Raw genomic sequence first — 16,686 nt, 5'->3', positions numbered from 1 at the left:
TGAAGGACGTGTAGGTGGAGGCCAGCTAGCCTCAGCCACTTTATACCTTGTCTGTCTTGCTTTATTATGTACAAAGCAACACCTGCTTTGAATAATTAAATATTGAGGCCAAAGGTTTAAAACTATGTTATATAATGGAAACTACAGATGCTTAAACTTCACTTACTTTTACTTTTTACTCTAAAAAGCCTGATGATCTTACTAAGAGTGAATGTAATTTGGTACTTAATCCAGAAAGGTAAAATGACCTTAATGATAATCAAAACACTGACCTGGTGAGGGGTTCAACAAAATAGAGGAGTTTGAAAGGGAAAGTCTATGTTACAAATTAGGCCACATCATTCACCCCTTTTGTTGTCTACCAGCTGCAGACTTTTGTGATTTTAGAAGGTTTGTGTCTGGAGTTGAGCGACAGTTAATGACTTACTGTTCCTTCGTCACTCTTTTGCTATTATAGTTTCCATGTGCTCTGAATAACTTTGCTTAACTGTTCAGATAGACTTATAACTTGAGAGGAGTAGCCTCCACTTATCATAAATGACCATATCAACCCGTGTGGGTAGATGTTTTTATGAGTGGGCTGTTTGAGCACGCAGCAAAAAGTGTTGAAAAGGCTAGAATCTGACCTTCATAATAACGATAATGAAATAACTGAAACAAGCATCTCTCAACTGTATTTATGTGTTCATAGACACGTTAACCAAAGTGAAACAGTTCAGTCAGAGACATTTAACCAAAGGCTTAAGTGTTTTATACACTTATATATATATAAATTAAATAAAAAATATCAGCCCCCTTACAAGTAAAACAAACCTAAATTAAATGAATACAAAGAACTGTGGATAATTAAATGCACTGTTTGATCCCCTTGCTGTTTGGGGTTGTAAAACATGTTTTAATTACAGACACCTGGACTTTTCTTTGTTTTTTTAAACAGGAGAATATAGTATTTGATTCTCCAAAGCAATGAATCATATTAAATAATTATCCCCAAAAGAAAAAGGTTTTTGAATGTAAGCCTGTGAGTTGCTCAGTTTAAACAGTATAGTGGGATGACAATAGCAATTCCCAGTAGTGGCTGTGAGATGCTCAGCGTGCCACGGACCTTAAAATCAGTAGAAAGTGACTTTGCTTATTATCCTTGCTGGTCTGTCAGTTATTTAACTTTAGCAATATCTGAAAATCTCACTAAATTTCACAAATCAAACTTTAATTGCAATAATTAATTGTGTTACAACTTAATCTGTTAAACATTTGAAACAGTTCATATTTAAAGAAAGCGATAATATCCTCCAGGTTGTATGTTATCCCAAATGACAATTCAAACACACTTCAGTCCATCATTAAGTGAATGAATCCTCCCGAGTCTCTGCTGTCTTCTGCTCAGTTGCATGTTTCAGTCGATACAGTCAGTTGAGTTTCACAATTAATGTTCTTTTAGAAATTGTATTGTCAATGTTTATATATTAGTGCTTTAGAGTTTTTGTTTGTTTTGCAAACTGATGTTTTATCAGTTAGTTTAACTTATCTAATGAAGTTACTATAGAGCCCTATCATTAATTTTAGATGTCAAGCAAAACCCTTGAAATTGTTCCTGAAAGTAACAACAGCATTCTGCACTGCGCTGGCAAAGCCTCTGACATAGGAGGCAGCAAGTTTTTGTCGAAATGTCATCCATTAGCCTTAACAATCTTAAGTAATTTCCTATTTGTATATTTACCGGAAGGTAATGCAGTGTTCTTCACAATGAAAATGTGTTTTACAATAGCTTTTGCATCAGATATATGGTCACTCAGGCCCTCCTTGTTGTTCAGGCACACTCACTGTGCAATGAGAAATCTAACCATAATGGGAACCCATTAACCTCTTCTTAAATTGGCCAATCTAAGCTTCGTCAAGCCTGAAATTGTCATGATTAAAAGCAAAAACTCAATCACAGAAATGCATAATTAATTTTCCTTGCATGTTAATTCTATTACGGACAGACAAGAATGATTTTAATCAATTATTTTCGGAAAACCTGTATTTGAGAAGAGTGAGTCATAACCATCCAGACAGCAGACAGCAGGCTTTCAAGCAGTTCATTTTCATTATTGAGCTCATTGTACGCAGGCTATCTGAGCCTAGGTAACATATTTCACCTTAGAAGTCTTGGCTAAGAGCCCTTTTACACCCACAACATCATATCAACCACAGATTTGTAGGTAATGTATATACCCAATAATCTCTTCCACTTTTCCATATGTTCTGTTTCTGTCATTTCCTGCCTACTGCTTTTCAATGAAATATTTCATGTCAAACTTTTAACATCATTGTAAAACCTTTTGACATTAGGTTTTGATGCAGATATACAAAAAACATTAAGAATGCTTTAGCAATCATCTTTGAAATCAAAAACAAAAAGATGATTTTTCAACTATAACATTTTACCTCATCAACATTTACATGCATTCACCAGGGGTTTTCATTTTGCCTCCACTAAAAAAGAAATGAGACAACTGGGCGCTTTCTTTTTTTAAGCCTATTTGTTTTGTTTGTCTTACAAACGGGTACCTTTAAAAGTATGCCAAATCAATTATTTGTAGATCTTTCTTGGCAGTGTATTTATCATTAGTATGCCATCATTGGATTAATTTGACACTGAATAAAACCATTTTTTTTTTAATCATTTCCATGGAAGCTCTGGAGTGATGATGAAGGTCTTCTTATGTTTTCTAGGGGGATTTATGCTTGTGCAATAACAATCCCAAAATCAAGTCGTAGCAAAGACTGCTACGACCATCCAAAAGTTACTTGTGGAACTCCTTCCAAGACATTAACAAAAATGAGGTGCAGTGCAAATGCTAGCATATCATAAGTCTACCATAACTGTGCACGGTCATTTAAGAATGAAGCACCAAGCTGACGGTCCAACAACTGATCAACACTCAGGGGATAGTAGTCAAATAACCTTCTTATAGTACCCAGTGAATGTCAAACCGTACTTTCTCTTGAAATGCCTATCTCCACTACAAACACACTGACATCTTCTGCCTCTCGGTATCAACACACATCAGTGACCCACTGTGTTATAGTAAGAAAAAGACATTAGTTAGGTCTAGAGGGGCTGCTGCTTTGAAATGTCTCCTGTAGGGATTTAAACCAGGCTTACAGTACAGAAGGGGATGAAAAGATCAATAAAGGAATGTAAGGACAATTTGATCCACAAGAGCCATGTACTGATGATCTGCAGTATGTCGACCTTTATCTTTATACTTTGACTATCGTAGCCCGTTTCAAATTGCTCTTTTAAGATGATGATGACACGAACACACACACACACACACACACACACACACACACACACACACACACACACACACACACACACACACGAAGCCAGTCACTTGCAACACTGAATATCACTATGTCAACTTTCCTTCATAATCAACCAGCACCATGCTTTGGAGTCATTGGATTGGATATAGCAGCTTTAACAGCCCAAGCAAAAATGACTCTTGATTTTGGCAACAACACGGCCCTTCATCTTGAGCTACTGTATGCCGAAGCCAAACCTAACACGTTTGCCCCACAAGTGGTAAGGACTTTACAGCAACAAAGTTTTGTTTTGTGGTGTGTAATGAGGTCTACAATGTAATGAGGTCTGCCAGACTGGCTGTAGGCTTTTAGTTTCATAAAAACGTACTGTAGTATAGCATTTGAAAGCCGGTGAGGAGAAATGCAAGCATGTATGTGGACAACTTGAAGAAATCCAACACTGCAGATGTGGAGGCTGATAATATTTCCAGTTCCAGAGGGACACTAAACCAAAAGCGAAAATTTCTCGCTCTTTCTTTGTCTCTTTCTCTCTCTTTTTCCTACACAGGCACACACAGAGTTGTGAAACTTTAAAGGATTTATGTGTTGACACACACCTCCATGTCCATTCCCAGAGGCCTCATTAACAGTGCTGCGCAATAAGAGGGCTCACAGTAGCCTAAGATACTGAGAGACTGTTCACTGTACAAACAAAAGCTCCAAAGTGAGCATTACACAGACACGCATACAAAAAGACATACGCATTCAGACATAAAATCAAGAAATGTCGTGCAAAGTACAACCATGTGCATTGTACATGGATAGCCAAAGCTCATTATGATGGGGATCATAGTGTTTATTTAAGATGATGCGGCATAGCCATCAGTCTGAACTAACATCTGTCCATGAGGTTTCCTTTTAATCCTCCGGTGCCTTTGGCATCCGTGGCCCCACATTAAAGTGTGCTGCTCTTTTGTTGCTGTGAATCTACTAATATGTTGCGGAAAATATCACGTAATTACAGTTCAAGATATCATGTCTATTATGCTGGTAGATGTACGGCTGCACAGCCTAAAGGGTTTTAGACCAATTTCCTCTAGTGATTGCTGCACCCACTGCAACCAATAATAATGCATTAATGTGGAGTAACAACAAACTGAGCCAATCTGCGAGACGATTTTCTCCACAGCATGAAAATTGTCTAATGAAATGGCACGACGATAATTATTACTTAGCCGTTTAATATACAATAGAGATTTGGGATAGTAAAAAGGGCGATAGAGAAAGAAAGCATTATATTTAGAGAGAAAGACGGCAAAAGGATAAAAAAAAAAAAAAAAAATCCAATGATTGTACCATGAGCATATCCACTGCACATCGCCATTTCCATGGTGAGCATTAGATATGTATCTGAATGCCGCTTGCCGCCTCTCTCAAGGCCAGCCAGCTTAAATAATGATGATTCTGCCTGGGGGACTGCTTGCTAAAGGAATGTATTTTCTAATTAGATAAAGCCACTTTCCCAATTTGCTGGCTGCTTAACCATAAAGCATGGCAGTGAGAGAAGCCTCAAAGCCATCTTAAGATGCTGCCAGTCCCCATCTCTGCATAGTCTATCACCCAATGCTCAAAATCACATCACCAGGGAGACAATAGAACTTGTTTGTGCATTTTTCCCCACTCGGCTGAAGCAAATTCTGTGCGTGTCTTCCAGAGACAATTGATGGTAAAACAGTCTTAATTTCTAGCCAAAGAGAAATCACATTGGCATTACTTAGCCATTACCTTATCATGCATGTGCTTTTGTTGATCACAGATAAACAGCCTGATGACGGCAGATGCTTTTCACTCTGTTCTCAATTATTTTACACGATACTCAGTAAAACGAACAATTTTAAATTGCACTGCCAGCACTTCATCCCTGCTGTAGAATATGAATGCATTTTGCTTTTGCTAACACTTGGGCCCAGACGTTCATGACATTGCAGAAGATCCCGGGTCTGGATCTTTGACCTCTATGCTGCTCTGTGAGTAACAAAAAGCTCAGAAGACATCACAGGGGGCACAGTGAAGCAGTACAGACAATTAAAACTGTTCATTCGCTAACAGCAACAAAATTAAAGTTTTAAAAAGTGGATGAGAAGGCTAGGCACAAAAAAAAAAATCTAATACAGCAGGGAAAAGTCCCGCTTTCTCAGTTTACCTGATTTGAATGTATTATGCGTATGTATAAACAAACACGTACAGTAGCCACACACAAATCTAGGTATTGGCCAAATAGAGAGAGAGAGAGACACACACACACACACACACACACACACACACACACACACACACACACACACACACACGATTGAGGTACAAAATGAGAAACAATATCACACATGGACACACACTCTTAATTAGGAGTGAGATAGAGTTCACCTGCGGTGGATTTAATTCAGCAAGGAGAGAGAATATCTAAGCTTTGGGTAGATAATCAAGATGGTACAATACTTTCGGCCTGCAGGCACGTGCATATAATCGAGACGCACTCTTCCTCTTTTGTCTGGTAAGATTAAATGGTACTTATGTAGGTAGCGACCTTCAGTTTCTCTTTCTTTAAAGACACAGGATCAAAATTGGTAATGTCACTCAGTGAAGAGGTTTTTCCTCTATTTGACAAACTGGTTTATAATAGCCCATTAAGGACCTTGTATTTAAAGTACTTCTTGACAAAACAAAAGTCCTTGTTTTGACTCTTCATGTGGGAAGAATTAGTTTTTCCGTTTTATGATTTAAATACTTGATCATTTGTATTACGTGATTTTCCAATTTAAGTCAAAAGATGCAAAAAGATGCACAGCAGGACGTGCATACTCGACACTACAATAGATGTCATTTTGCTATTGCAAACTTCTGCCAATTTCTTATCAAAACACTGTGGTAGAAGTTTATGATGGGGAAGTGCACCATGTTTTATTGTAGGCCACGTAAAAACACCTCTTTCACGACCAAAACATAATTTGCTATCGCAGCAACAAGAAAGGAAAAGAAAAAAGCGTTCACCCTGAATGTATGCCAATAACGTTTTCAATACGTCCGTAGAAACGGGTCCTGAGGATGGGGGTTGATATTTAGGGAAATTAGCTTATTTCTATTTTACCAAGCATTGGATACAAAGATGGTACCACTACTGGTCGATTCTCTAAATTAGAAGCTGCAAGAAAAAAAAATCAGAAACCGCAACTATTTCTTTTTATATTTCACTTTTTTTTATATGAAAAAACAACAACAATATTAACATGTTTAACTTGATTAACAAGATTAATTTAACTGTGATATCGGTCTTCGCAACAAGGAAGCAAGATTATTTCCCAAAATTTTGAACTATTCCTTAAACTGAGTCCTTGGAGTTGCCAAAATATAACCATACGGACTGTTAATCAGGAACATTTCTATGCACTACGCATACAAAATGGTGACAAATAGCATTATGAGTCCTACAAAATTAGTTTGTTGTTGCATATTAAAGCATACATTTTTGGAGACAAACAGCTGGGTTTCATTTTTGTTGTTGTTTTCTAACGACACAAACTGTTGATTATCGGTTTTGGACCTGAGCTAATGTTCCTCGAGATTACTGAACCATGACTCCAATTAGGGGGTTTCAACAGTGTTCGTGGCCATGACTGCATTTTTATGCTCCAGACAACACTAGCATGTGGTGATGTCAGGATTATCAAGAGATTGTGGGGAGCTCTTTTATTAAAATTCAATAAGACATATAGAAATATTTTCTGATCCTTTCAGTAACCCCATAAAGGTCCCTGACTCCAAAGTTGAGAAACTTTGCTCTACTGGGTTTTCAGCCAAACTGTGAGCTGTGTGTATTGTTTCATTCATAGTCACCACTCTGATGTTTGGGCCAAAATAACAGATGACCATGTTGACTAGGCTGGAGCTGTCACAATTCCCATTCACCTCTGTGACTGTTGGCACGGCAAACCACACTTCTCAATCTGCCTCTCCTTCACCGACTCAAATTAACAGTTGGACTCACACATAATTATAAGTTATTACAGTAATATTCCATTCTGCTGTATAGTAAATAGTGGCTGCTAATAAAAAAAGAAAAAGAAAAGCTGATCCCATAAAGCGTCATCAGGGATTCTAATGAGTTGGAAAGCAGCCAAGGATATTTCCCCCCCATTTGAGGCTGTTTCAGCATAGGAGCTTTTAATGAGTGTCATAATTATGCACCCCAAACATAATCTTGAAATGAAATACAAAAATGGGGAGAGGGGAGATATCCTCTTCCTCTGCAGCTGCTACGAGGCTGAATGTGAAATTCCAGATCACGATGTTATGAAACTGTATTTTCTTTGGGAAAACATACATTTCAATCTGTCTAGCAGTGATTTAAAATGCAGGACTAATAGCTTTTATTCATTAATATCATATTATGACAGTGAAAGACGATAACAAAATCAAACTTGGATCTCATTAATATATATGAATAGATTAGCTTGTTATGCATAAACCATGAATTAGCTAATTAAGAAAATTACATTAGATGTTGAAAAGTGAACCCGACACCTGTAAATGTGCATGGCTTCAGTAAAATCCACAGAAACAGCAGCTTTATCTGGATGATCGATGCAGACTGAAAACAACAACACCACTGAGACTAAAGCTTGTTCCTCTCACTCTTTCCTAACTTTTTTCCCCAGTTATTTAGGCAGCTCAGAGAACAATGTAACCATGCCAAATGCCCAAGTGTGTGAGGAAACAATACCATGTTGTTGAATTATTGTGTGTTAGCCACTGTAGCTGCAGTTACACCAGAACTATTCATTTAGGTGCCAATTTTCATGCAGCTTGAATTGACAGGGCATAAAGGAAACCTAGTACAGCGAAGCTGCACGCTTCAGTTAACTAAAGTCTTACAATCTTTACTCACCTCTTTAGCAACTTGGTTCTGCCTGCTCACTGTCCTACGAACCTCCTACTGCATGCGGACAGTTATTCTGGCCTCCCTCTGCTTCTTTAAAACAACGGTACATACATGTTAAACTCACCATTGCCCGTACTATCCTGCTAAGTTTTCAGCATGCATGACAACTGTAGAAAATACGGGCTGCGTTATACACCGCTCAGCCTTGGCATTACAAATCACTATTGCACTGAGACGTGTTCCTAATATTTTGCTCCCCCCCCCCATTTCAATTAATTGGCTTCGAAATACTAGGAAGACCTCTCGGTATAACCCAGCACAGTTCAACAGCACCACATATCACAGTCTCTCCCAAATAGCAATTCAAATAAATAAAACACTTCTCTCAATCAGAATGAACTACAACTGAACATTGTGATCCTTATGAAGGGAGGATTTATTGCTGAGCTTTCACATTATGTATTAGCATCACCTGCAGGTGGTCTTGATGTTTTGGCTGATTGGTGTATGTGTAAGTTTCAACTTGTTCTTTTTTTTTTTTTTACAGCAGTAAAAAAAAAAGAAGCCAGTTATCTCCTCTCCTCTTTCTCATGTTGACTCTGTGAATGAAACCTAACCTGAGCAGATTAAACATCAAGACCACCGGCAACTATGAAAACTATGAAAGAAAGGAGGTCATTTGTGTCAAACAAGCTTCATCGCTACCCACTTACACTCACCTCACGTGATCACGTATCGCTCTGCACGACGCACGCCGGCGAAGACTTCTGGTAGGACACGAGCAACTGCATTGATGGTAATGAGCAGGGAGATTCCACTAACCGCAATGTTAATAAATGGTATGGTCCAGTTTAGGGGAGCGTGAAACTTTACTGCAAGATTTTTCCTGACACGAGTATGTGGAGTAGATCGCGATATTAATAATTACGGGTAAGAAGGCTTTACGAATGTTTTGACCTTACTGAACCGTGTTTTCGCCTCTTTTGGGAGTCTAAATTCAATTTAGGGGGGGGGGTCAGACCTCCCCTCCCCCATCCTCCTGTAATTCGAACTCTTGATTAATGTAGTGAGGTTTGACATTTCACACACACATGCCTAATAATTTGCATTAACTTGTCATGATCCACACACAGAAGTTTGTCATCCAGCTAAAAATATAATCAGACCACCTACAATGTGGATCCTCAATTGAGGTTCACATGAAAATGTAATAAGATGTTGTCATTATGATTGAATATAATTAAAGCAGCAGACTCTGCATGTCATGCATAAATGTCAGTGTTGTTTGCTATTGTCTACCAGACAGAGTTGTGTTATAGGATCAGGAACTTTGGAACCCTGGAAACAAGTGAACTGTCCAATAATGTTTTTTTTTTATTTTTTTATCCTACCCTGTCCCAAAATCCGCAGGTGAATATTTGTACTTTTTGACCTCAGCTTCCCTTATGTTTCAGCTGTCATTGCAGATGGACACAGGAAGGATACACTCAGGTTGTAGCTATGCATGTTGAGCCTTCGTAGATATGTTCTATTTAAGCCCCTGAAGATTCTCTCACTAACATTGAATATTCATGCCAGTGTTAAAGTTAATTCCAAAATCAGAATTTCTTTATGTATTTAAACAGAAATATTTATGAGTGGTTTGAGCTGATTTAATTAGCCTGCCAAATTGGTGCACAAAAATTGTGCATACATGTAGGACATCATTCATAAGAAAGTGATTGTAAAAATATGTTTAAGGATGGTCAAAACAAAATAAAATGAGCTTATAAATTTTTAACTATTTTCAACTTTTTAAACATTTTTAATCTGAAAAAGTTCAGTAATGTGATTCAGCCAGTGAAAGTTGGCTGAAAGCTCCTTGGTAATTCCTGTAAGACTGGTAAAACCAATCTATCCTGTAATGTCCGAGTCTCTTCTTAAAATGTTTTTATTCATTTTTGCCAAATGGAGGACAGTTCCACTTAGTAATGTTGCAAAAAATAGACTTGCTGTCGCTCGACCTTCCTTCACTATGTATTCCACAAATTATTTAAAGTCATTCGTGTGGTGTAGTCAATGTAATTAGATGTGTCTTAATCTTGTTATATTGGCACGTTGTTGAATAAAAACCAAACCCAAGAGTTACAGGCTTTGACTTGATATTCTGCAGAGTGATACATTGATATGTTTAATAATATATTTAACATCAATTGGAGGTACCGAGCCAGGTGATATCTCAGTCTCTTTCAAGCACTTGTAATTCCAAATTACATGTCTCACTTCTTCCTGGGAAGAGGTGTTGTTAAAGGTGTGTATGGGGGTGTCAGTTATGCCTGAGGTGAGGGTTAACGTGTGCAGCATTTAAAGAAATATGAGTTTTTTTTCTTTTAAATGACATCTCAAAGAGAATGAAGACATCAGTGTTTGGTCCTGGCTTACATATGTGTTGATCCAGCAGAAATACTAGAGGTCTACGGTTGTGACAGCAGCTCTGTGAGGTTGCGAGCTTTAAACTAATTGCTTGGCATTCAAGGTTAGTTTTTTTTTTTTTTTTTTAATGCAAGCATAACAGACAAATTTCTCACACTTGCAATCTAAAATTTAATTTGTAAGTAAAAACATATGAACTGAGAATAAAATGATCTGGATTACAAACAAATTATGCATTACAGTCCCCTGTTTGTTGGTTTCAGTCACAAATCTGAATTTATGAAGCCACTTTTTGCATCACGTAAGGTTTTTATTGCTCGTTGATTTCGATTAAAATTGGTCGTAATGGTCGGGATGTATGATGGAGGAGACAAGAGTTTCTATTAGTAGGTTTGACTTGGCTGAACAGCATGGCTATACAGACAAAACTATCATTGTAATCACTCGACAGGAGTGGGCTGAGTATTGAGTTAAATGGAGGTCATTTGACATTATGTTGTTCTTTTCTATTGAAATGCTTTTAAATGTAGATTAGCATGACTGTCACCTTGTAAAGGTTTCTATTATTTGTATTTCATGTTATCAATATCATCTATATATGCAGATCCCTATTGCTTATTTCACCACTACATACTCTTTTTTGCTTATGCTGCTGGATGAAGAGTGGTATGTCATTATAAAATGCCTTTACTCGGAAACGGTATGTGAATATGAGTGGAAGGGATCGGAACATGCTGCTGGAGCTCTGCACCACTTGCGGCAAACCATAGCGGTAACCGTGTCAACTTTAACTACCTCGGTTGCAAAAAACGTGTATCAATGGACTTCATTTACAATGTGTTACACACGAGTAGTTAACCTTAGATAACATAGTCATGTCTGTGAAATGTTAACCCACTATGGGGCTTAATGCCAAGATGGCAAAAAGAGATTATGGTTTGGTCCCTGTATGACTCTGTCTACCCACCAGAGGTCCTCAGCCCCCGTCTCTCTGCCTTTCTGGTTTCCTACCTGACCCACCCACCTCACCTGTTCCCAGTTCCCCAGACGGCCACAGCTGCAATCACTCAGAAATTAGTCAATCAGTATATATACTCCTCCTCTGATTATTGCAGTTAACATGCTATTGGGAAATGTTTTGTGGTCTAGTTTGGGTGCCTTTGTTTGGACTCTGCACTCTTTTTTTGTATTCTCTAGTTTGGTCTTTGTGTTTACCTAGGATTGTGTTCATCCACTTGGTTTTTGTTATCACTCCTTCCTTTATGTATGTAACATCTGCCTCTGAGTTGTGCGCTTAGGTCTCCCTTACCCCAGTGAATTGTTACAGGGAGACTCTGGCATGGACAACATGAGATATGAATAATAGAAACCATTAGCGAGTGAAAATAATACTAATCTACATTTAAAAGCATTTCAATATAAAAGAGGGACATAATGTCAACCAAACTCGGTGGAGCTCAACACACATACTTCTCCTGTCGAGTGTACTGTGCGAGCGAGGAAGTTGTGTTTGTACAGCCATGCTGTGAATCCAAGTCAAATCCACCAATAGAAACTCTTGTTTCCTCCATCAGCTAAGAACCCCGCCTTTACGTCAAATTCAACTTGCAAGCAACAGTTTTTAGCTCACAACCAGCAGCCTGATTTTCCATCAAAAGCTTTTGTGATGCAAAAAAAGGTTTAATAAGCAAAATTATCAAGTCCGTGACCAAAACCAACAGAATTGTAAGAGATACATTTTTTACAATCCAAATGATTTTTTTCTCAGTTCATGTTTTTATTTGACTTAGTTTGGTTTTTGATTGTGAGTGTGAGAAATTTGCTCTGAAAATCACAAAAATAACTTCATACATACAAACTCAGAATTTTGTTGGAGACTCGGTTGTCTTTAAAGTAGTCTAAGCGGACCTTAAGAGTGTAGAGCAATTCTGGGCACAGCAATGATTTGAGTTAAATGTTAATCTCGGCATGTAAACAGACTCGCATAACAGCACTGTCATGCTGACGTTAAGCAGGTAAAAAGTTGACCATGTTCACCATCTTAGTTTAGTTTGTTACCATTTTGCTAACTGTCACTACAGCCACCTGACTCCTACTGTAAACCAAAGTATTGCCCGAATATACATTTTGACCTGTATTGCAATTCACCCTCTGAGGAACATGGATGTCTGAATTCTACAGCAGTACATCCAATAGGCGATGAGATATTTGAACTAAAAACAAATATGGTTGTGGTTGTTCAAAGTCAGGGGACCACCAAAATCCTTTACTTAATCTGGGAACTATAAATGTCTGTACACAATATTGTGTCAATCCATCAAATTGATGCTGAGATATTTTACTGAATAATGGAAAACCTTTAGTGGTCCTAGCCGCTCTAGCAGAAAAGTCGGTGAATGACTAAGTTGTTTAAATGTTTCCTCTTGAGACCCTGAATATCTTTAGCAAATTTCATGCCAATTCACCCAAAAGTTATTGAGAGATTTCAGCATGGACAAGTATGGTGGACTGGCTCTCTGATAGTTTGACCGAAAGACATTTCCATCATTAAAGCAATGCGGGAGCGGGAACGAGGTAATAAGAAGATAGAGTGGCCTTTGACTGTATGCTTCAGATCAGTGCATGGCAGTGTGTATGTGCAAGTGCAACTCGCATATAATCACAACTCCCAGAGGAAGTGATTTAGGGTCTGAAAAATGTGAAACCACTTAGTAAGTGGATTAGAAGGTTGGAGGGTCAGTTCTCAATTTTGTAGTTATTTCAAAACATTAATTAAACACTGCTGCTCATGAGAACAAAAGATAATAATACCACACAATTTGTTGGTGAAGGGCAAGATGAGGTACTTAAGGAGTGAAGCACAAGTGATTAGCGATAAGGAAAAACTATAACAGGAAGCTTCTTGCTGATGTAGGGAGCAGACTTTATTTACTGGGGTCTTACTCTGACCTTCTGCCAGGAAACTCATGTTTTGTAAACAACAAATATTTTCTTTGGTTCTTTCATAATTCAGGTAATACTGTGGTAAAATGTGCATTATTTATCTTGTGTAGTCAACCACACATGGACATCCAGGAGATAACAAACCTCGCCTTTAGATATATTCCATTGTGCTACTTTTGGGTGTAACGTTGAATCCAGGTTACACAGATCTTCCATAAATAAATATATGTATTGTTAGCTGTAACATTTGCCGTTTAGACTGAGATATTTTCAGTTTGCACAATAAATACAAGATTTTCAACCTAAATCCTACATTTGCATATTCCCCGTAAAATAGTAAACGCAGTGTTTATATCAGCTTATTTATTTATGTAAAAAAGGTGCACATATGCAAATAAAGTAACATTTTATGGCAACAGTTCTACCAGGTTGTTTATATGCAGCTGTGGTTAAAGGTACACATAATGTCAACTCCAATTCTAATCATTTATCTGTTGAGAAAAACAGGCGGTTTTAACATCTTAATGTATAATTCATTACTTAAACTGTTGATGGGTGATATGATAGATGTGTATGTACTTGACAGCTTTATTAAAAACTTCAAAACTTTCCCTGTCTGCGATGTTTCTAATAAGGTCAGTGAGAGTGAGTGAGAGTGAGAGAGTGAGAGGGAGAGAGTGAGTGAGAGTAAGAGGGAGAGAGAGAGACAGAGAGAGAGAGACCGCGACAGAGTCGAGAAAACAGCATCATTATTTCAAAAGTTGAGTGACTGAGGACAAGTACATCATGAAATGGAGCTCTCTTGCTGAGATTTTATGATAAAACAATAAAAGGAAGTTTTGTAAAGATTCTCAAGCATCTGTACTTTTAAGGACTGAGACCATTTATATCTGTGAATCTGCAAAATCTTCAGAAACAAAAAGTATCAAAGTTTCCAAATTGTTAACACTCAGTACGAATATCAGATATGGGCACGGAACAATGTGGGCTCTCAACACAAATTAGCCTACACAAAACTGTGTGTAATGTGTGTATATTTTTGTTTTTTATCGTGTGTTCAAGGCAGTAGAAACTCACCCAGCACGTTGGCTGGTGTGGGTAGAAGAAAGGACTTATCTCTGTGGTGAGCGGCATATATTAATGTTTCCTGAATATAGGGAGCCACTTAAGACTAATGATTGCTCACAATATGTAGTGTGAGGCGAGACACAATATGCTCAAACCTTGATACATATCTGTACATGCATGTCTAACTGTTTTTTATGACTGTAATTAAACTTTTGCCTTATTTGATCACAACAAATGCGTCTTTGAAAATGCAGTGATTAGTGTCTTAGCAAAAAACAAGTTTGAGTATATCAGTATCAATACACTCTCATGTGTTAACTATTTATATTGTGTTTTTCAGCAATAAGGAGGTCCCTGACTCTTTTACTTTGGCTTTAAGCTTCCTGTCTGCACTAGAAGTGGGATCACATGCTTTGCAATCTATCAGCTTCCAGACCAACAAAGCTAGAATCAGAAGGTTTAGTGGTATTTTTTTTCTGCCTGTATGACAGTTACGTCCACATCCACATACAAACAACTATATATTTAATGCATTGTCTTTCCAAATGCTTCCCACTGTTTGAGCACTTTTGGTAATTCATTCCAGTTTCTTGGTAAATGTCTTCAAATAAATCCAGTACAATTGTTGATGTGGTGTTTCATGCTGGTTTGTATAATTGAGTCATGCATAAATGAAAACATATTATTTCTTTGGGATTAACTATGCACATTTTACAAGTGTCTGCACTTTTAACTTTTTGAACAAATCAAAACTGAAATGAGAAGACCAACTGCATATTCAGTGATGCCAAGAAAGTTAAAAGCAGAGGTATGACAAGGGAAAAAAAGTGAATTTATTATTGCTGTGTTTGTCCAAATCAGAGTTGCTATAAAAGATGAGGGAAATGCTAGCCCAGCATATTGATACAACATTTTAATCAACATAGCTTGAAAAGGCCTCGTCTTAGCAGAATAAAACCTACATCTTAGTCAGGCAAAAGCCTTCGAGCTTCACAGTCTATCTTTGTCTCGCTTAGAGAACAGCTGGATAAGTTCTGTCTGTGACACAAGATGTCTTGGAGGAAAATTTAATTACTTTTCCTTATTAGATGCACTCATTTTATTCAGCAGCATTTTGTAAAGAATGGTTCTTTAGGGAAAGCTTTCTTCCCCCCAAAGCGCTCTCTCACTTTCTCTCTGTTTTATTCTTCCACTTTCTGTTTCTCTGTTATCACACAGCGGTCTCTTGCACACGCAACTTTGAATCATCTAAAATCTGCCTGTGATTTTCTTTTTTCCCTCTTCTCCTTCTTCTGTCCTAGCCCCAGGCTTGAGCTCCAACATGGATTTAAAGTCACATTTCTCTCCTGGTGTTTTAATTGTTAAGTCTCCTAGTTCTCATTCCTGTCTCAGCCATCCATCAATGTGCTGCAGCTCACTTCATAACAAACTCTCCTCCTCAATTCTCTGATCCATATAGTTGGCACTCCTAACTCTCAAAAGCTAACCTAAAAACACATCGGTCACCTTCAATGAGAGTCAAAAAATTCTTGGAGTTGAACCCCTTGGATGGAGAAAGGGGGGTTTGAAGCAGTCAGCCACAATGAACCCAGCTCCAAAGTTTTCCATTTCCTTTCTATGTCTTCTCCCCTTTACCTCGAAACCTTCTGTTTAATCCACAGGTCGCTTTGGTACATCTGTCCACGCGCCGTGGTAAGTGGCTGAGACCCGGTCTTCCTGCCATGCTGGTCTACAGCGCTGACCTTCAGGCTGACAGGAAGGATGACAGGAAGGAGCTGTTTGGGGCTGACCCCTGACCAGCACTCGGCTCAGTAACGGCAGGGCACTCACTGCCACCAGAGCCAATTAAGGTCCAGGCAGGCGGCTACACACCACAGACCAGAACCTTCTGCGGGGCGAGCTGCTGCCCCTAATCTCTTAATACCTCAGCTGCACCTGCAAGGTGACCCACTGCCACCACAAGACGAAATGCACTTACTGTACACTCACTGTAGGGAAGGTGAGACCGTGCTCTGCAGTCACAGTAAGGG

Source organism: Embiotoca jacksoni, unplaced genomic scaffold (genome assembly GCF_022577435.1).
Source record: "Embiotoca jacksoni isolate LCO1_2020_lvr unplaced genomic scaffold, fEmbJac1.0.p SCAF_9, whole genome shotgun sequence".
Taxonomy (NCBI): domain Eukaryota; kingdom Metazoa; phylum Chordata; class Actinopteri; family Embiotocidae; genus Embiotoca; species Embiotoca jacksoni.
Note: the sequence above shows the minus strand (reverse complement) of the source record.